This window comes from Salminus brasiliensis, chromosome 19 (genome assembly GCF_030463535.1).
Source record: "Salminus brasiliensis chromosome 19, fSalBra1.hap2, whole genome shotgun sequence".
Lineage (NCBI taxonomy): Eukaryota > Metazoa > Chordata > Actinopteri > Characiformes > Bryconidae > Salminus > Salminus brasiliensis.
In genome coordinates, this window is record NC_132896.1 from 16,221,340 (window position 1) to 16,242,526 (window position 21,187).

The 21,187-nt window shown below is 40.7% G+C and overlaps 1 long non-coding RNA gene across 4 annotated transcripts in view; it reads left to right on the top strand.

Moving 5' to 3' along the window:
- Positions 1 to 19,496, top strand: part of LOC140540664 (uncharacterized) — a 51,306-nt gene extending 31,810 nt beyond the window's left edge. For 2 of the 4 annotated variants that reach the window (XR_011977886.1, XR_011977884.1), the window contains exons 2-8: positions 6,016 to 6,108; positions 7,454 to 7,576; positions 9,533 to 9,671; positions 13,956 to 14,150; positions 14,317 to 14,360; positions 14,605 to 18,726; positions 19,132 to 19,496. This is a non-coding gene — a long non-coding RNA (uncharacterized lncRNA). The remainder of the gene's footprint in view (positions 1 to 6,015; positions 6,109 to 7,453; positions 7,577 to 9,532; positions 9,672 to 13,955; positions 14,151 to 14,316; positions 14,361 to 14,604; positions 18,727 to 19,131) is intronic. The other 2 variants (XR_011977887.1, XR_011977885.1) reach the window with 2 other exon arrangements.
- Positions 19,497 to 21,187: the final 1,691 nt, after the last annotated feature.

Sequence of the window (21,187 nt, forward strand, 5' to 3'; positions counted from 1 at the left end):
CAGCATCATGAATTATGCTGCATCTGAGATGTGAAATTAGGCATCGTCAGCTTGGACAATTCCTATTGTACGTTTTGACTTATGCTATTATACTGTGACTTTTGTAGCACTGGGACGTATTTATAGGACTGCACAATTCTTCTCAAAGTGTTTTCCTTTCATATATACTGTAATGATTATGGGATTATTCTTATTATAGAAATAGTTTATAATACTGTAACATATTTAGGGCTGTTGGGTTCACCTCAAGGTCTACAGGTTCTAAGTAAGTTCTGTTCATGTTGGAAAATGTTTAGGTTCATTGAAAGAAGCTCAGGTGATGTTCAGTCTTTCTCAAACTTAGTCAAGCAGAAAAAAAATTTGCATGTTGCTCAAACTCTTGTGAATCTACACGATATATCTGGTTGCAAAGGCAAAAAAATTACTGGGCGACATTTTTAACCTCTTTATTTCCTAACTGGAGGGCCTATTTTTCTATAAACTACTATTTAGGAATTAGTTGTTTTAGTTCTTACTTTGAGGAGATGTGTGGAAGGGAGGGCTCAAACAGACCCTTTCCAAGTTGTGTTTCCAAGATTAAACTGTGAACCAATGACTTCAAATTTCAGTCCCATCTTGATTCAGGGTAAACGGACTGGTCGTTTCTGTTCTAAAAAAATTGTGAATCACACGCATAGTGAGTCGTGTTGTGCGTGCTGACAGAGTCTCTATGCTTTGGAAACAGCGCACAGGTGTTAAGAAGGCTCCAGACAGATGTGAGGGGTCAAAGTGCAATGCTAACACAGAGAACCCCTTGGGGGACAAGTCTGCGCTTTTGTCTTGTGACCCACGGGCACATCAGTGTGAGGAGTATGTGGCCTTGGTGTCTATTAGGAGTTGCCATGGCTGGCGTTGAGTAGCGCCTCAATGTCTCTGAGCCTTAATCGTGATGCACTGTCTCTCACTGGCCAGCTGCACCCTCTTCTGGCCAATCCGAGGAAAGACGCGATGTACTGAGTAACAACAGAGTGACAACAGTGTGTACCGATGGCCGATGAGTACCATTATCCGTGGCTTAAACTGTGCGTTTCCAGACCAGAAACACTACTAAATGGATAAACACAGATTAGCCATAACATAAAACCACCTGCCTAATACAGTGTACCTATGTCACCAAAACAGCTCTGACCACTCAAGGCATGGTCTACTGCTCCCCGCGTGCAGTAATGAGCCTTGGGCGCCCATGACCCTGCCGCTGGCTGTCCTTCCTTGGACCTTTTTTGGTAGGTCCTAAACACTACATACTGGGAACATCCCATAAGACCTGGCATTTTGGAGATTATGGATTTATGAATCAGTCGTCATAAATCATAGCCATAACAATTTGGCTCTGGTCAAACTCACTCAGACTATTGCTCATTTTTCCTGCTTTTAACATATCACCTTCAAGAACTGACTGTTCACTTGCTGCCAAATAAATAACGATAATTACAGCACATCATAGTATTAAATGTAATTTATTATTAATTCTGAAATAAGTATATATATATATATATATATATATATATATATATATATATATAAATATATATAGAATCAATCAAGCCTTATTACAGCAAGTTTTTTTCCCCTAAAAAAAGCACCACCTGTCATTTCTTGTGTTAATGATCATATAATCAGTAACTGTCATTTACCTGCAGCCAGACTTTCAGTCTGGTTCTATTCCTGCAGATCTGTGAGAACGTATTAGTGCATTTGAAGACATATCCATGTGATGTTTGCGCGATGCTTGTTGACAAACTGAACTCCACAGTACAAATGTTTTTGAAAAAAAAAAAAAAACAGCTTCATAACAGATCACTGCTAACCGGAACTGTTCAGCAGGGGGTAAAGTTTCTTAAAAAGCATGACTTTTCCTCGCAGATTAGATACAGGTGACTGGTGTGACTTTTTTATCCTGCACCATTAAGAGCATGAGGCCGCGTGGCAAGCGCATCCATGTTCATATAAACACGTCTTCTGACTTTTTAGTAAGAAAACAACAGTTGCATTTGTCATTAGAAGTTGACGCTGCCTCACTATGTGTTATGTATAATCTCCAAGTGTGCACGTCTTTTTTTTTTTTTTTTAGAAAAGTTTAATGCAGAGACAAAGATATTATTCAAATCTGATGCCCTTCTCGGGTAGTGATAAGAGCCTGGGTTTACACTTGACAGGTTAGAAAGGAAGGTGGAGGTTGCGCTTTGTTCCCTGTTTCCACTCCGTGTGCAGAGCTTTTGGAGCTTAGTCTATTTGAACACGCAACGTTTTAAAGCTGCGAACAGCATGGGGCCCCAGAGTGTGCAAGATGAGTGAGCAAGAGAGGAAGTGGGGGAGAAAGAGAGAGAGGGAGAGAGGCTGATATATAGAGTGAGAGAGAGAGAGAGAGAGAGAGAAAGAGAGGCAGATAGATAGAGTCGCAGCACTGTTTATTCAAAGATGACATGACATAAACTTGCTTCCTTGTTCCTCGCCTGTTAATGCATGACAGGAGTGTTGCGAGGAGCAGGGTAACAGACGTGGGAGGAAGTGAAAAACTAGTGCAGGAGTCACTTGACTTTGACACTCCGGGAGAAACGAGAGCCTTCCGTCAAACCGCTCTGCTGTCTCCCTCTCTCTCATCAGGGGTGCACGAGGATGACATGACATACTTTTCCTGAATCAGTGCCTCAGCTCAGGTTAAAGGCACGGAAAGGCACTGTACTGTGCTTTATCACGGGCAGCTCAGAAGGTGCAGCAGATGGTCACCTGGGTTGATCGAAACAACCTATTCAGCTCATTATGTAATTAAACGTCTAACATAACAACGGCTTTGGTCACTTACTATAAAGCAGAAGCAAGTCTTATCTTCTCTTTCATTTCTTAGAACTTATGGCATACATACATACGAAGTATATAGAGTATATTCAACAGAAGTAATTTAGGAATTTCTGACTATTTATTTAATCCTATTTGTTTTAGTGTGGGCATACTTCAGCTGACAAATTGTGTTTAATCTATATGATTATAATTTTCCACTTAAATTTTACACATTTTGACCAATTCTAGGTTTTCTTGGCTTATAATGGAGAGCATTAAGAAGTTACTACCCTAACCAGAGCAAATGCAGTGTGCTCTCAGGGAATTCTGGTGCTGACCAGTGGTCACGGATATGGTGTGGTAGCTTTGTAGAGGTCAGTTAAGGTAATGAAGTGATCTAGAAGTGATGCAACTCACAGCGGCTCAGCACTAGAGGGAGCTGTGTAAACACTGCAGAGTCTCAGTAAATGATGCAGTCGCATAAATGAGCATCCTATAGCTTGAGCCTATTCAGCTTTAGAATAGTAACACTATTACCTCTGCGTAACTAAATCACTGACTGATTGTGAAGGTGTGGGGCTGGTCCAACCTCCTGTAGGCCACAATAATCAAGCAACACAATGGAGTTATGAATCTGTAGGACTGCTGTATGTGAATAAGAATATATAGATCACATATTACATGTTAAAGGGTAGGTTTTATCTCTTTCTACAATCACTCTAATGTATTGGTGTGTGCGAATACTACATGCCTATTCACAAATGGGTGAGAGCTCTGATATCTTTGTGGGAAATGCCCTGTTAAGAATGCTTGTAATCTCAAAATAGTGTCTGTAAATTGAATATTATAGAAAATGATACATTCATTTTACCACAGTAGTATTCTAGTACTGGTAGTACACGTCTCTGATGGGTGTAGAAGCATTGGTTTTGCTTTATTAACCAAGTGTATGTGAGGCAGGACAGTCGCAGTGCAATACGTCACAGCTCAGTAAGGAAGGGAGGCAGCCCAAGCTAATCTCATGCACTCTTATTAATTACCCATCCGTAAGCCTGGGGGAGTTTTCACACATATCAGGGGCTGTAACCGCACAGATTTAATTGTATGTAGGTTAATGAGATGGGATCAGATTCAGTATGGTTAAAGCTGATCAGTTAAGAGGAGAACTAGGCCTGTCTGAGACTTGTCTAGTCTTGGCATGTCCGAGGAATATTGTTGTGGCTTGTGGTTTAAAGGACTATTACCTCAGGACAATATGGCCAATGGACGCATTGTTAGCATCTGAAGTTGAATGCTTTCTGCCACACAGCTAGATCGATCTGGGCCAGACAAGTGTTTCTTACGGAATATGAGAGATATTCAGAAATTGAGGAAGGCAGAATAACACATTTTAACATCCCTTATCACTTGGACTCCCAGGCTGCAGCTCTCCAACATGGAGGCGTATTGTCACGTGGATCATTTAATTAATTGTATTAATTGTATTAATTGTATCATTTAATTAATTTAATGTATAATCTAATTGTATCTTGTATTTCTCTTTTTTTCAATTCAGCAAAGCAGCAACTAACCGCAGAGACTTGAACCTGCAGATGTAGAATCAGATATAGTTTCTAACTCTCAAGACATGCTGGGAAAGCGAATATGCCCCTAAAGGCTGCAGGTGTCCCTAAAGGCTGTGAGCCAGCCTGTTAAAAGGGCTTTTTTGTGGGGCTAGACAAGAAGTCAGCTCCTAACGGTTGCCAGTAAACATCACTAAAAGCCTTTGAACTCTTCTCACCACTCCCCTGTTAGCCACCGCACTGTAAGGACCCCCCCCCCCTCACACACACACACACACACACACTCACACACTAAAAAAGCAAAAGGCATGATTTTATTCCCAGCCTTATGATGACTTATGACTTATGACTTAAGTTTATTTCTTCTAATTCCTTGTAGTGACAATCCAAAGGCTCATCCAGATGAAGTGAGCAGTATAATGAGACGTTGATGAGGGTATGTAATGCAGAATTTGATCAAGAGGTGGCAGTGTTGCATTCAGTATACTTCAATACCCTGACAGGACCATGCCTCTCTGTAAGAGATCCAAAAATCTATAACATGTTAGATCAGCCATAATTGCGTCTACAGGCCTATATTTATACCTTCAATTCCATAGTGACAACACAGAGTACATCGATATTGTTTTGGCAAGGCAAAAAGAGTTGATTAAAGAGTGGGCTTGACTTGAGTCCCTTTAGAGATAAAGGAGTTTAGATTTTTTTCTTTTTTTTGCAGTATTGTTATCTTTTCAGGGCCAGAACAAGGAGTAACTGTCAGCATCAGATGGTTAATTAAAGGAAGGAAAAATGCTCTGATTATTTTTATGTGAGATGTACATTTGCTTTATTATGTAACTAAGAACAGACAGCGCAAATGTGGCATCTCGACCAGGACGCTTTCTTCACAGCAGGTAAAGAAGTGTAAAGCGCTCAGTACACTTATTTTTATGAGAGCTGATTTCTCACGAAAGCACAAATTACTCGCTGCTTGTAATACTCTAAGCTATCATTTAAAGATCTTATTGCTTAATTGGTGCAATATTGCAGGAGTGCTTGTTTTTAACTGTTGTCCTTAGTCCTGTTCTGTGTGTGGAAGGGACTGTTTCTAGCTCCATTTCCAGCAATTTACTGTGCAGACACAGGAACCCCCAGTTATCAGCGTTGCAGCTTTGATAACACAGCCTGTCGTGTACTTACAGCATCTACTACACATTTTAGCATCAGCTTTTTAAAATCCTGCTTTAGCTCTGTGTCTTATCTTGTGTGGCACAGTGTTGACCCCTCTGTGTGTAATGGATCTGCCTGCCAGGCCTGTCTCCACTGGGAATGCTTCGAGTGATAGCCTGTGGTGGGGTGACCTCTAGTGCTGTAAACGTCTCTTTCACCCTCCTCCCTTTAGAGGTAGCCTGAGTGAGGATGTGGTGGTGGGGGTCATAGGGCTTTAATGCACCCAGCGGACTCAGGAAGGAAGTTGTAAGAAGTAGGAGTGTGTGTGTGTGTGTGTGTGTGTGCATGTGTGTGTATACTTTCTCAATACACAGATTTTGTGGCTGTAGTAAGTTGAGCATTTGTCTTTGCTGTCAATATGTCGCAATCAATATTCTTTTGTTGTTCTGAAAGCACTTTTAACCGACTGAATTCTTAAATCTTACAGGGAAATGGCTTAGTCACAAGATTGACTCGAGCAGGATGGAGTTCAACTGTACTCTCCCTCTACCTCTGCCACAGAAACAAATAAAACCATCAGGTGATTACTTTCAGGACAGCCTTTGAAGATCTGAACAACTGAATTCCGTGTCCCATTTCCCCCCTCCCCGGAGACACGTTTTCCACCAGCTTCAGCAGCAGCACAAAGCCAGCCCTGACATTTGCATAAATCCATCAGCGCCGCCACTCCAGCACTGACTCCTGGGCCGTTTGCTGCTGATATATTTAGCAAAGGCTTCCTGGCAAGGAGAGGCCACTCACACAAACGCTACAAAGTCTGTGTCTGTCTCGCTTTTACAGTATCTCTCACTAGGCCGATTACAGAGACAGGACTTAGATCTTAGCTTTTTATTTACAAGTTCTTAAAAAGGTTCTTTTTCTATTTTCTATTTATATGCTTTAAATACTTTGTTTGTGTTTTTTTACGTTTGTGTGCCTGTACACACAGTTTCTGTTGTGCACGGCTAATTTTTGATTTATTTTTTTTTACTTAGCAAGAACCTAGTTTGAATGAGGGTCAGAGTAGCTGGTGCTGCTGATGACCTCTTGTGTCTCCAGGCTGTTAGTAAATGCACCGGACAAGGCCCTTTGCCTCACCAGGCAGTCGATTGTCTTAATTTCACCAGCGTCACTTTGAATTTAGCCAGCAGCTGAGATGAAAGCTAGCTCTGCAGAAGCGCTCCACCTGCTGCCCTCACAGGCTGCTGACTGCAGCCTCCCAACGCCCAGATTCAGCCTGTTCACACCAGGTCTGGAGGACCTAATGTCACTGACTGCTGTCTGCACACTGACATTCGAATACACATTAAAACATGAAGGCACCAGGATGATGCGCTATGTGAGTCTTAGAAGAACTAAAGAACTAATCAGCAGGTGGTTCTTTAAAAAGCTCAATTGACACCATTCCAAAGAACCATTTTAGGCACCTTAATTTAGTCATTACTAGCCTTCTCCTCCTCCTCTTGAGGAGAAAGCTCTCCCAGTTTTTACCTCCCATCCTTCCGTCCACTACCTAGGTCACCCATCAAAAGATGCTATCAGCGTTGGGAGGGTCAAGGTTTACATATGTTTCTTCCAAGACACTTGAAGCACCATTGCATCTTTTCAAACTGCCACTGGTGTACTGTCATTGAGCAGTCAATTATGCTTGGAGGAGAATGCTAAGTGCCGATCGTTTTGTCAGCCAGCAGACATCAGTCAGAATAGCACTGATTGGGGATAAGGGTAAACTGAAAGCCTAACAACCTTTCTACAAAGAGAGAAAAAGGTCTCGTAATGTAATGTACACACACAGATTAAGTGCATTAAGTGCAACAGAGAGCAGCTGGCAGAGAGAGCCAGATCAGTATGACAGAGAACATTCACTCATGTTCCCTTTTCTATAGGAGCTCAGTATCTGCAGCCTGCAATATCAGCCTTCTGTCAGCCCTACCAGGCCAGGCACACTGCAGTTACATAACTTCACTTTCCAGCTCGAGACGAGGCGAGACAGGAGGAGCAGAGCAGAGGTATGGGAGCCCAGCAGAGGCACTGCAACACACACTTACTCGGCTAGTACACTCATTCCTCTCTGGAGCTTAATATAGCTTGTTCTCTTCAGGGAATTTGCTAGAAAGGGATTCTGTTGTAAGGACAACAAAGTGCTTGTCTTATCATTAACAGGGTTTCATGATGACTGTTAGAAATGAAGAAAAACCAAAAACAACAACAACAAAAAAATGACCGCATTGCAGTGCTCAGGACCATTGTTAAATGCTTAAGAAAGAGCAACATACCTTATATTAAGCTTATCCAGTAAATTCATCAATCTTAAGCATGAGCTTCTCAATTTACTTGAGTTTAAAGCTAGTAAATGTAATGATACCTATTCTGCATTGTATTGTATAAGTAGGTGTACAACCAGCATCTTCATGGGAAAGAGTTTGTGTATGACAGCAGTGTCAGTCTTTCCATATTTGTCTATCTCTCCGTCTGTCTGTCTATCTGTCTCTTTCTCCCTCTATGTCATGACACATAGATTTATGACAGCAGTATCTGTATGAGTGACCTCATACGAGGGTTAAGTAGATGTTAAGGATGTTAAGGCCGGAGTGGTTTATGGTTGTGTATCCCATGACCTCTGCTGAGCAGTGATGACTATGACACTACTGCTTTCACTGCTGTACACACACAATTAATCTTTTCCAAGGGTAGATAAACCCACATATCCTCAAAACAGACATATCCAGAATCATCCATGTGATGAATTCAGACCAGCAATGGGGAAAATACCTGTATTTCAAGCTCCATAATGACACGATGCAATAAGAGTAGCTTACATGCAGCTATACATCTACCTGTACGCAAAGCACACCATAAAGAAACAAGCCACGCCACGCAGCGATGGCAAAGCTGAATATAGCTTACCTGTCCTCATGTGCGTCTCTCTGGAATTGGCATGCTGATCCACTCCGAACCCAGTGACTTGCCTAGTGATAGGACGTGTATGAACCCAGTGATACGCTTCCTCATTGTGGCAGCCGGCCCAATTAGTGACGCTGGCTCAAAGGTCAGCCGGGCCCATTCACCACAAAGTCTCAGACGTGGGTGTTGTGTGTGAATTCAAAGACGAGAGCAGGATGGACTGATTAAGGCAGAGGGACAAGGTGTTCTCTTCCCCCTGCTGTTTCATGGTGGCTGGCTTTCTGGTTTCAAGGTGGTTTGGCCTAAACTTGTCAAAGAGTCCGGATGGAGGAGCCCTCATTAGTTCCCATTAATATAATGTCTGAAGATGTGGTAATAATTGAGGGCTGTTTTTTTGCCTTGTTGTTTGTTTCGGCCCGATGTGCCAACACCCTAGGGATGCCACTGGGCGCTGTGGCTTGGATGTGCTGCTGTGGAGGCTTTAGACCTGTGGGGAGTTTCTTGGCACTACAGCTGTAGCTGACAGGGCTTCAAGCTGCCGGAGAACATTAGTGAAGTTTTATTCTCCCACGTCAACAGCTCAATGATTCGGAGAACGTAATGCAATAAAAAAGATGCTGTAACGGGGGAAAAAGGCTTTTGCGCAAATTGTACTGGGGGTCCAGTCATATTTCTCTTAGAGTGAAAAAAGCAAGAAGAAATATAAGGCTGCGGAAAGAGGTTCCGGCTCGGCACAGCAATAGCACATTCACAAAGCCTCACTGCTGATTATGTTTTTTTGATTTGTGGCATGTGGCGGCACTCCCAGTTTGCCGCTACTGTTCAACTTCCAGCACTCTTTTCTTGATTTGGCAACGAGATGAAGTAAATTGCATAAATCAAAGAGACATCAGATAAAGGAAATCAGATTTAGCCTGTTTCTGTGCTGTTAAGCAAATGCAAAGACACGCATGCCTGCGAGTGAACGGCAGAATCAAAATGGAGTAGCACAAGAAGTCATTTTTCTTAAGAATGTTGTACTGTTGATATTTCTCCTATTCCTCCATCTGGCTATCCTTTAGTGTGCTGCTCTCAGGATCCCTCTCTCCTAAGTGACGCTGTGGGCTGCATGCTCTCAGCTCTGGTGAATGTTATGCAGGGTGACATGAATAAATGATAACAGCACAGGCTTCACAGGAGCCACCACATTTGTGACATTACGTAAGTACAGAAGCTCTTTTTCTCCCTCTTTCTCCACACCTTAATACTAACCTCTTCTTAGAACCCATACCACATGTACACAGTAAAGCTAGGGCATGATAAGTCATACACTCTTGAAAAATAAAGGTTCTGTAATAAAAAAACACCCTAGGTCTTTAATCCTTTGAAGAATTAGATTTAGATTTACAGACCTGTCACAGATTGTTTGAAGAACCCTAAACAAAAAGTAGTTCCTCTATGCCTCCACATTTTATGAGTGTGTGAAGAAAAACTTAAAGAATGTGAGATGCCATTTTTGTCTGTAATCACCTGTGCACAAATCAGTGTGTGGGCTAATGCAGCGAAAATGCAGAGAAAATGTTCAAAAGATGAGACCATGTATGCCAGTAGGTCCAATGCTTTTTTGGACCACTAAACTATTTTTTACAGCTCTGTTAACATGTTTTTTATTTTTATTTCTTTTTGAATTAACCCTCATTTTATCACTATATAAAATAAAGCACTACTAGTTATACAAAGTTTGTACAAATGTGACAAATAAGCTTTAAATTTGAACTTCAGATGCAAGCAAAATACAGCACCAATTCTAATTGCCAGACACCTCACATTAGTCACTCACCTCTCTCCTCTCATATGGCACAGACATTGTCTTCGTAATATTTATGTCACAAAAGTGACTGGTTTTAGGTAAAAAGTGCAAGACTATGGTCTCATCACATTCACATGATCCAACAAATATAAACAATTTTATATTGTATTATGAGAATATTATGACCACCTACCACCTTTGGCTTGGATGACACTTGCAAGAAGTTGTGGCATTGACTGTATTAGATGACTGAAAGTTTTCATTATAGTGGTCCACAGTGGTTGTCGTTCCCCTTTGGTAACAATGGCCTGTGGGGCACCACTGTTATGCTGTAGGTAGGCAACTCAATGTGCAAGAAGTTCTCAGTACTCAGTACACCTTCACTACGGCGGCTCTAGAACATCCCACAAAGTTAGTGGTTTTCAAGATGGTACTACCCTTCGCTCACTGTCACAGTCCTATCAGAATATTATGACCACCCCTGGTTTGGAATGAAGTCAGCCCAGGACGTCACAGATGCCACGTGACAGAGTTTGCTGCACATATAAATAAGCGAGCACACCAGTCAGTGGTAGCAGAGTACAAAATGATGATAATAGGGTACCGGGTAGCATCTTGGAAACTGAGACTTTTCGCACATTGAGTGCCCCCAACAGCATAACAGTGATGTTCTATGGCCACTGATGCCAGAATGGAATGACTATGTCGAGTGGTACAGAGCAATCAATGCACCGCTGTGGACCAGTTAACCTCTATAATGCACACCTTCTGTCACCTAATACAGTCGCTGGCATGACATCTCGCTAGTGTCATCCAAGCCAAGGGAGGTTATTCCCATTCCTATTAGGTATATGGTCACAATATTCTGATATGACCGTGTAATCATATAATACAATTAGTTCCATTTTCTTTGGGTGCATATTAAATAATGCAATATTTATTGCTAAAACCTTTAATCTCAGTGTAATGTCGCATTATTCCCCAATAGGCCTAACTGTCCCATTTGAAAGGGAGGAGCACATGAATAAAGTGATTAGCCCAATGCTCATCAATTGAGCAGATGTACCCACCTCTGCATCTTCTCATCATTAGCGAGGCAGCTGTGAGGGTTTGTACAGTGTCTGCCTAGAAACACTCCTGAGAGCAGCTGTCTATTCCTCTCTCAAAGGGGCAGGATATGTTACTGATGTTGTAGCCTACTCTGTACTGAACACTGCAACAGCCTGATCCAAAGCCTTCTTCCAGCTTTGTAGTAACAATCATTGACACTTTTTATGCCTTTGGACATGCTAAAGCAGGTAGCCAGATCTAGGTGGCATAGCAGATGCTTTTCATAAAGTCTGAATGAAACAGTCTTCATTGATTCAGCTGGAATGAAATTGGACCGCATTTATATTTGAATTTATTTTTGGCCAATAATCAGACCAATACTAATAGCTTATACTTCCAATCAAATTACAGATGCACAAATCTAATTTGAGAAAGCCTTTTTTCCCCCGTGTTGTGTTATTTAAATGGGACTATTGTTCTTGAAAAGTCTTTATTTGTGGTTTCCTGAAAATGTTGCATGGCAGTGCAATGAAATATTTTTTTTTTCCCCAACACAACATGGCATCTACTCTTCATGCTTTTGCACTGTGTCTTCAGGCTAGAATGAACAAGCAGGAATTAGCAAACCCAAGGAGGTCCAGTGCCCCATGGCTGTCTGATGTGCATGTGTAAATGTAAGAGATGAAGAGTGTAATTGAATCAAGCTGTAGCTGTTCAGTGTGATACTTTTTATGAAATTTTACTCTTAAACTGAACACCATGTGACCCTTTGAAAGCTTTGAGCCTAAAAAATAGCATTTTTTACATAGAAATTTTACCTCAAAATAACAGAATTAATTTTGATGGTACATCAACTTATAATAGGGACAATGACATCTGTCATTGTCCTAGAACCATATTTGTGTTAAGTCCTAATAATAATAATAATAATAATAATAATAATAATAGTAATAATTATAATTATTACTCTACCTTGACATGGTTCTTTCAGGGTGCCATATACTTCCATTTGTCAACGAATGCCCATGTGCAGTTGTCCATAAGAGCTAAGTGGTTTGGGAGCTCAAAGCACGATATGTGTTTACACCAGTGTCATAAAAGTGAATTGCACTATGCAGAGTAAAAAAGACCAGTTCCTGTGTAATGCTGCTTTAATGAGATATTGGACACATAGGCACAAGTATTATAGTAATGGAACTCAGACGGCAGGAGTGTAGTTAAAACACCATATTTCTGTACTATGTATATTCATACATGTTTTCCCTTCTTGGAAAAATATTCCTTGAATAAAAGCAGAAGTCATATATTTATATTTCATCTTAAGTCCAAGAACAGTGTTATAGTATTACAAAAGAAACTAATTTCTTAAAATAGTGCTGTAAACCTTCTTATGTTGCCTTGTGATTATTTATAGTCATTTGTAAAACCCAAATACTGAAGTCTCTATGTGTGTAGGCATCAATTAATGTATTGCAGAGATATTTATAGTTTGATGTGAGTGCATCATAAACACTGTCCCTTTTTTCTATTTCTTCCTTTCTCACACTTTTGTTGTATCATCTAATAATACCTGGTGGTGTCTAGCTTAGAATTTTTCAGTTTGCATTGTACATTATGTATATTTATTCATGACAAGTTTATCAAACATATAAAGGGTAGTATAATGTGTTCTTTGTACAGATGTTACACCAACTTACAGCTTTCCAAAGTCATTCTCACCAGCAAACATAAGGTAAAAAGCTCTCTTTCATCAGGACTGGGACTTTTCTGACCTAACCTTTCGACAAATCGTGCCTCTGCCAGCCCAGTATGAGCTTCAGTTCTCTGGAGTAGAATATGACCTCTTTTCTCCCTCCTTTCTCTCTCCTCTCACTCTGTATTATTCATGTGCAAATGTTTGTGGTGAGAGCTGCTGAAACCTTTACAGTCCAACTCAAACAGGCAAGAAACTGAAGTCTTGTGTAAAGTTTTGTAAAATACCTTGGTCCACAATGTACCACATTTGCAGTCATAAGAATGTACAGGAACATTTTTGGGAATGAACAAATCAGATTTTCTATGAATTCACCAGAATAGTCCTATAGCCGTGTGCACTGAAATGGACAGATGACATAGACTACAAAGGGGCATGTTATACAGCACAGTAAAGTGTCAAAAATTATTAGTATTATTATTGTTATTATTATTATTATTATTGCTACCATTAACCATCATTTCTCTCATAACTCTAACCATCACTACTATGATTATATTTATATTATATACTAGTTATAGTATATTTTGATTGTTATATTATAATATTATGATTATGTTGCACACTTGAGCAGTAGAACAGTCTTATGTGGTGGTACAGTAACTTTTATCAATTATGTATAAACAGTTCTGACCAGAGGAGGATGGCTCCCCCTTATCTTGGTTCCTTCTAGGGTTTTCAGATTCTTTACAGAGGTCTTTACAGAGATATTTAGAATATTACTCATACTACTCTACTACTCCTAGAAATACAGGTAATGCCACTGGAATACACCTCTACCCATAGTGCAATAATATGCCTGCTTTTGGACCCTTAGACCTCACTGTGTGCAGAGTTACATAGAGGAACATTAACAATGCAGTAGCATTAATTTCTCCCCTATCACCAGCAGCCCACACAGGATGGCACTCTGCACTGATGGATGGGTCACTCTGTCCTACGCCCCATGCCTGGATTTATGAAAGGCTACATTACTAGGTCATCTCCCTAATACAGCTTCCAGAATCAGACACCGGGCCAGACCGGGGCTGTAGGTGTCCGCCAGAACGGAGTCGGGAGCTCTTCCAAGTTATTGCTACTGACAAAGGTCAGAGGACATATCTGTGTTAGATATCCGAGTGCTACAATTTAACAGAAGCCTACAGCACCTTTGCTCTATATTACTCTATAGCCAGAAAACTATACAAATATTTAGTTATGGACACAAAACCCAACAACTCTGAGAGTTGATGTCATCGTGTTTTCCCCAACAGGTTTTGGAAAAGACCACCACCTAACTGCTAATTGGAATGAAAAGGTAAAGTGTCTGCTCTGCACTGGACTTTGACAGAAGGACTAGACATGATGTTATGCAATGAATAGTTCTGTTCAGGCTGATTTGGACTTGACATTTTGACATTGTAGGACCAGTACGTCTTACAGTAAAAAGCATTTAATCTGATAGTAATAGATGTAATCTTAGCCTTACACTCTGCCCTCTTGTGGTGCAACAATGAATGTGTAATAGGTAACAGATTTCTCTATGTGATTGACACACCCAGCTATGTCCAACTCAAGTGGACAGTTCACTGTAAGCCAAGGGTAAGTGGACACTGAAGCATCCATACATTTAATCCTGATGTTTCTATTTGAGGACGGATTTTCACATTACCATGTTGGTAAGTATTTTCTTTAACTACTTTAATATATTTGTTTGAATGAAGTGATTTGATGTGACACAAAGATTGTAGCATATAAATAATGCTCATAAAAATAATTGTATGTATCTAACCACAATGCCATTTCTTAAAACAGCACAAGCTCAAGTTAGCAGAATAGCAACTGGTTTGACTCAGCTACTAGAGATTTTGGGCCCTATGAAAAGAAGTTACACTAGACCACACAACTCAATTAATGCATTTTTAGGACCCTTCTCAGTGAAAGGCTTAGAATCTTATTTACTCTACCCCGACATACGGCACCCCTGGATTCAGGAACACATTCCCAGAGTCCTCAATTATAAACAAAACAAAAAATGCCAACAGGTTAATGATGAGCACACTTAGTAACTGATGCATCTTATTTTGATGCATCATAGTTGGCTCTATACTATTACAGTAAATGTCAGACTACACGTCATTGCGTAAAAACAAGGCAATTTCTCAAGTGCTTAGATAGCCAGATTTCCTTGTTAAACCCTGGAAGACATAATGAGATTATAACAGTCAACACACAACAAATGTCCTCATTAAATAAAGCCTCATCAGGACGTCTCTTTGGGTTTTTTCTACTTTGCCCGGCCTCCCTTGTGTGGCAGGGTGGCAGCAAAGCGTGAAGAGAGTTAATTGAAAAGGAGCGCATGCTCTGAAATGGACTGCAGAGCCTCAGTCACGATTCAGCGCATCAGAAGCATGTTGTCTGAAGCTGAGAATGACGTCTGATTTCACTGTAGTGGCAGTAGTTCTGGCTTATGTCATACTTTATTGCAGAACTCTGAACTTGCAGCCATAAAATGGGTTGATTTGCTGCAAATTTCAGTAACATTAGACCTGCTGTAATACACTGAAAGAAAGACAGTGTCTGGATAGTGAAGTCATCATCCCACCTAAGCGCTGGACTCTTAACAATGAAGGTTGAACCAAAAAGGCATCAGGAATAACTGGTAATTTCCATTCCCTGAGTGACTTGTCACTCCTCTGTAATTCCTTGAGTAGCTTTTTTTGTAAAATGAGACGTGTGGGTGTAGAGAACATTTTAAAAATTGAAAGAATCTGTTGTAATTAAAGCACGTCTAGGCAAACACACAAACACAAAACCACTGTCACACAGTGTGTGCTATTTTAGGATGGATTTGTTATGGATCTGGATCGAACTGACTCATTCTCACCGTCCGACACCCAGCAATGTCTGATATTGAATCAATACCGATGCTCTTTGACACTGATATGGAAATTTTAGGTCTGTAGGCATTCATTACTGTAGGACAGCACTCCTTAATTTAACATACATATGTATAAATATACTGCTCCATTATCGTTTTTTTAAGGTCTTGAGAGAACTAGCCTTAATGCTTGAATCATGATTAAATGATATCAAACACAAGAAAATGTCAGACATTGCTGTCACACATGATTACAAAAGCTGTCATTTAAATTATCGTTAAATAAACTGTTGTATTTTTTTTATTTGGCTCTGTCCCAGCTAGTAATAATGGTTTGCGTTACAGTGTTATTAGAACATTTCTTACACAATATTCCCAGTTAAACAAAAAACTTTCCCAAAACTAAAAATACTGTAAACAAAATAACAATACAATACAAATATTGATAAAACTCATACATGATCACACTAATATCATACTGATACATACTGTTTAATTAATGTGTCATAGAAAATGTTCCAAACAAAAGAAATTGAGCCTTTATTTAAACATAAAATAAATTATTTTCTCAATTTACACTAATAATAAAAAGTTGATTTTGAATTATGAACTTGCATTACTTTTCAAAATATGCCTACTAAATGTGAAAAGCCCATATTTATTTTTAAGAATAAACACATGATAAGTCTGGGAACATCCAGAAAACGTGACAGAATGTTCTAAAACCAAATGTCATAAACAAGAAACTTTACATTTTAAATTTGCAGAACTTGCAGCAGTGGTGGCGATGGCATGACCAAGAGGCCAGAATCCTGATAAAAGAATGGTTTGTGATGTGATGGGTCCGGTATGCTTTGCCATCTTTAAACCTGTACTTTGGGTTGACAGACCCTTCGATGTGATGAAGTTTATGTGTGAATCTAAATGTGCTCACTCTCTTTAACCAGAACATACAGTAAAGTACCTATGCCACCTTCAAGGTGTAGGCAAAGAGCCATTGCAGAAAAGATACAGCCGAGTAACACAGACATGTTTTATGTCTTAGCACTGCAACCAACTTTAAAGGGGAGGTATAATGAAAACTTCACTTATTTGAGTATCTGGAGTGCTTACCAACCCAGAAAGACATAAGACAACACTATCAGTTGTAACACTATCAAAAACCATCTCTAGAGCACTCTGTGGCTACTTTGCTGATTGGTGCATAGCTGGCCCCACCAAAAAACTACCTGAACGGCCCCCTCCAGGACACTAGGTGGCACTGTGGCAACATCCTCATCTGCAGGCGGGACTTGGGCTGCAGGTGCTGGAGCAGGTGATTCAGGTTCAGGCCACTGGAAAGCCAACCTGAACATGGAGAATAGTCTTGATCTGGGCAGACGGCTGGGATACCTTGGTTAGGTTGGAGACTCAGAAATCTTAACCTGGATTGCGAAGTTGGTGTCATCGGGCAGGACAGGAGACACAGAGAGTACGGCCGGGGCTACACTCCCACAAGCCGTGGAACACTGGCATTTTGGTCTGCAAGACCAGCTGCACTTTACCACTGTGGAATCCACTTCTGCAAACTCGGGTGCCAGAAGAGCGGGATTCTCAGCTCTGACCAATTACACAATCTCAAGACCCAGGGACTTCTCGCTCGGGACTTCCGGCCTGTGCAGATTCTCCTACTCCAGGACAGTCTCCCTATAGGAGGCATTTTTGTTGGCTGCCATGAGTGTCCCGGTCTGTTCCGCTAATGTGATGGCGTTCTCTATTCTGTAGGCAGACAATAGCAGCTGGAGTTGGTGGAGCATTCTCCTCAGTGAGGTGTTGTTTCTCATAAAGCCACCCTGCATCTGTCTTTTCAGTCTGGTGTTCTGTCACGTGTGAGCAGAGGCTTGGTATAATTGCATTCAGCTTAATTAATACAAATAATCAAAAGTAAATACAAATAAAACATTACTGGAGAACAAAAACACAACAAAACCAAAAGGCTGTAATGTAAAATGTAAACACAAGGATATGTGCTTAGAATGCATATGACAAACAAACAAAAAAAACGATGAAGATATGAGTGGAGCCTGACACTACTGAATCGAAACTAGCTCCACCAGATCCACAAAGAACCTTATAATTGAGTTTATGTGCCACACTGTGTGTGTGTGTGGGGGGGGGTTGGTAATCAAGTCAAATTTATTCGTATAGCACTTAAACAGTAATCAGACAAGAAATCAACAACATAAGAAGATGTGAAAACCTAAGACCCCCACTGAGCAAGGCGACAGTGGCAAGGAAAAACTCCCTCAGAGCTGGAGGAAGAAATCTTGGGAGGAACCAAGGGGGACCCATCCTCCTCTGGTCAGAACTGTTTATAAATTATTGATAATAGTCACTGAACCACCACATAAGACTGTTCTACTATAAACACAAGGTCATGTGCTTACATGTCCTTATCTTAGTGGAAATGGACAGATTTTCGAAAGCATGTCACTCAATTATCCTTGTTTGATGATGTTTTCCAATGTATGGCTTAGAACATAGTTTCAGAGATTCACAATTTATTTCTTCTTAGAAGGCTTTCTGTTCTATACTTCATATTAATGTAAGTTTGACCACAGGGTATCACCTTCAGTCCAATGGACAACTGGAAAGACTCAACCAAGAGATTGGAAGGCTCCTGTTGTAGCTGGTCAGACAGATTGGAGCAGATAGCTGCAAAACTCTGTTCCTCTACAGGGTTCAGCATATCAACCGTCATTGTTCCCATGGTTGGGGGATCCTGCTGATGTTCGCTGGACGAATGGCTAAAAAGGAGAGACAGGCAGGTAGAACTAAGGTAGAATTAAGGGTTTAGGCCAGCTTCTGAGTACCAACATGACCAAATGCTCTGGTTGTCAAAAAGGCTTTCCAGAATCCAAGTCTAAAATGTCTATATGTAAATAGTAATATAAACACCCCTATAGTTCAAAAACTATATATTTAACCTGTATATTTTAAATAGTGCAGTTATGTATGTGTAGTTTAATATATTTATACTACTACTACTATATTTTTACTACCCTGAGGAACCCTGTTTAACTAAACTTTAAACCTGTGACAATAAACATGATTTTAATTAATTTAATTAGATTAAGCAGATTAATTTAAGCAGATTAGTCTTATAGTTTGCAGTAGCCTGCTTTTTAGCAAAGTTTTTTTGCTGAAACCAGTCTCTTTTTCTGTTCAGGTCTACTGAGAGAGGGCGGACCCACGCCTCTCTGACACACCTCAAGTATACAGTAGTGGAAGGTTGTACTACCTGGTGGACTAGGAGGAGTATGGCCCAGAAGGGTGCTCTCAGGACATTTTAAGCCCTTTACTCATTGAGTAGTTTAATCCAGGTCATTCTGGGCAACCTGCTCCCAGACCAAAACAGATCGGCTTTGTATTTTGTATGGTGTTTTCACCCTAGCCTCTCTCTCTGAGTTCAGTTTTGCTCTTTTGGTTAGCTGTGCTGCCTTCATGATTAACCAGTGTAAGCTATGGAATGTTTTTTTTTCAGTTACCACTTGGTTTCCTCTGTTTACTTTAATAAATATCTACTCACAGTTGGATCCAGCCCATGTAAACTCATCCATTCATCTTCTTATGTGCTACTTCCTGTTCAGGGCCGTGGGGGGTCTAAAGACTGCCTGGATTCATTGGGCGCAAGGCAGGGCATGAATACCCCCTGGGCAGAGCACCAGCCCATGTAAACGCTGCCCAAGGCAGGGTACCACAAAGCACCATTCACTCACATACTTACACCTAGTGGCAATTTAGTGCAGCCAGTTCATATGTTTTGGGGGAAGCCGAAGTATCTGGAGGAAACCTGCAAACCTGTGTGGACACAGAGGGAACACAACAGTGTCCTCACAGACAGAGGCCAGAGTGCAACATTTGTTCAACATGGCTCGAGGAAAAGGTGGAGTATGGAGGTCTTTCTGGAGGGTGGTCTTCGCTGTGTAAGAGGGCATGCGAAGGTGGAGATGAAACGAGTGAAAAACGAGTGATGATGGATCCTGATTCGGTGATGAATGGCAGGTCGTATTTGGTAGCACCTTGAATGTCAAAGAATTGTATGTGACGGACGGAGGTCGTATGGATTTAGTTGGCCAAGCAGGTGGGTATACTGCACTTAATGGTGAGCTTTAGATGGCAAGAGTTAATGCGAGGTAAAGGGTGTTAAATAGGTAAATAGGTAAAACAGCTTAGCGGTTATTCGGTGATGAAACCAAGATTGCTGAAACATTGAACATTAATTCCTCTGAGCTGTTTGTTCAACACAGAAGCGTGGATATATAAGGAGCATGAGGGACAGGAGAAGGAGTTTACAACTATTGCACGTACAAGAGTAAGTTCTCATTATTTATACCATAAAGGACAAAACTATAATTTTTTTTCATGAAACCAGCCAGATTAGTTTCCTAAAAGCATAATGCTATGCTTTGCTGTCTGCATTTTAAGAGAACTGTCATCCATTGTCATGCAGTTAGCTATTTTTAGTATAGAGTAGTCATCCATAGTGCCAGTGCTGAGCTCACCAATTGATCTTTATTTTTATAACAGTGAGAGGATAATTTGCTGCAAAGGGTGTCACTTAATACGACAATAAGCCACATGTCACAAAGGTTTTGTGTTATAATAAGAAAATATTGGCACTGGTTTCAACTAAAACTTCAATAAGCCTCTCATCACTATATTGGTATTAAGACATAATGTGACTGGATTGTCTCTATTTCGGCACAGTAAGAATCCAGTGAGTCACTCTCCTGTTTTCTCTCGCTTACGCACACACATATACTTTCCCTATCTATGTGGATGGGCCTGAAGAATGTTGTTTAGCTCAAAACTGCAGGAAGAGTCATGCCCTTTTATGCAAGGTGCCCCGTAATAAGAGGCACTGCTGAGAGCTGACACTTTTCTACTAAGAGTAATGTCACATGGCTTTAATGAAATAAACTTGCTTGTTTTTCAAAAGAGCTTCACTGAATCTGAACAGGCTTCATTTGAATACATTTGTTCAACAGCTTGAGTACAATGACTCATTCACACTGCTCTCTCTCTCTCTCCCTCTCTATCCGCATTAGAAACGAATGCACAGGCATGCAAACACACACACACACACACACACACACACACACAGACATACAGATACACATATTCTCACACATCCTGTCTTCTCCCACTGCATTCCCCAGTGTGATCATTAAAGTAAAATCAAGAAGTGAACTGTGAGTGAGGTTACCATAGGAACTCTTGAT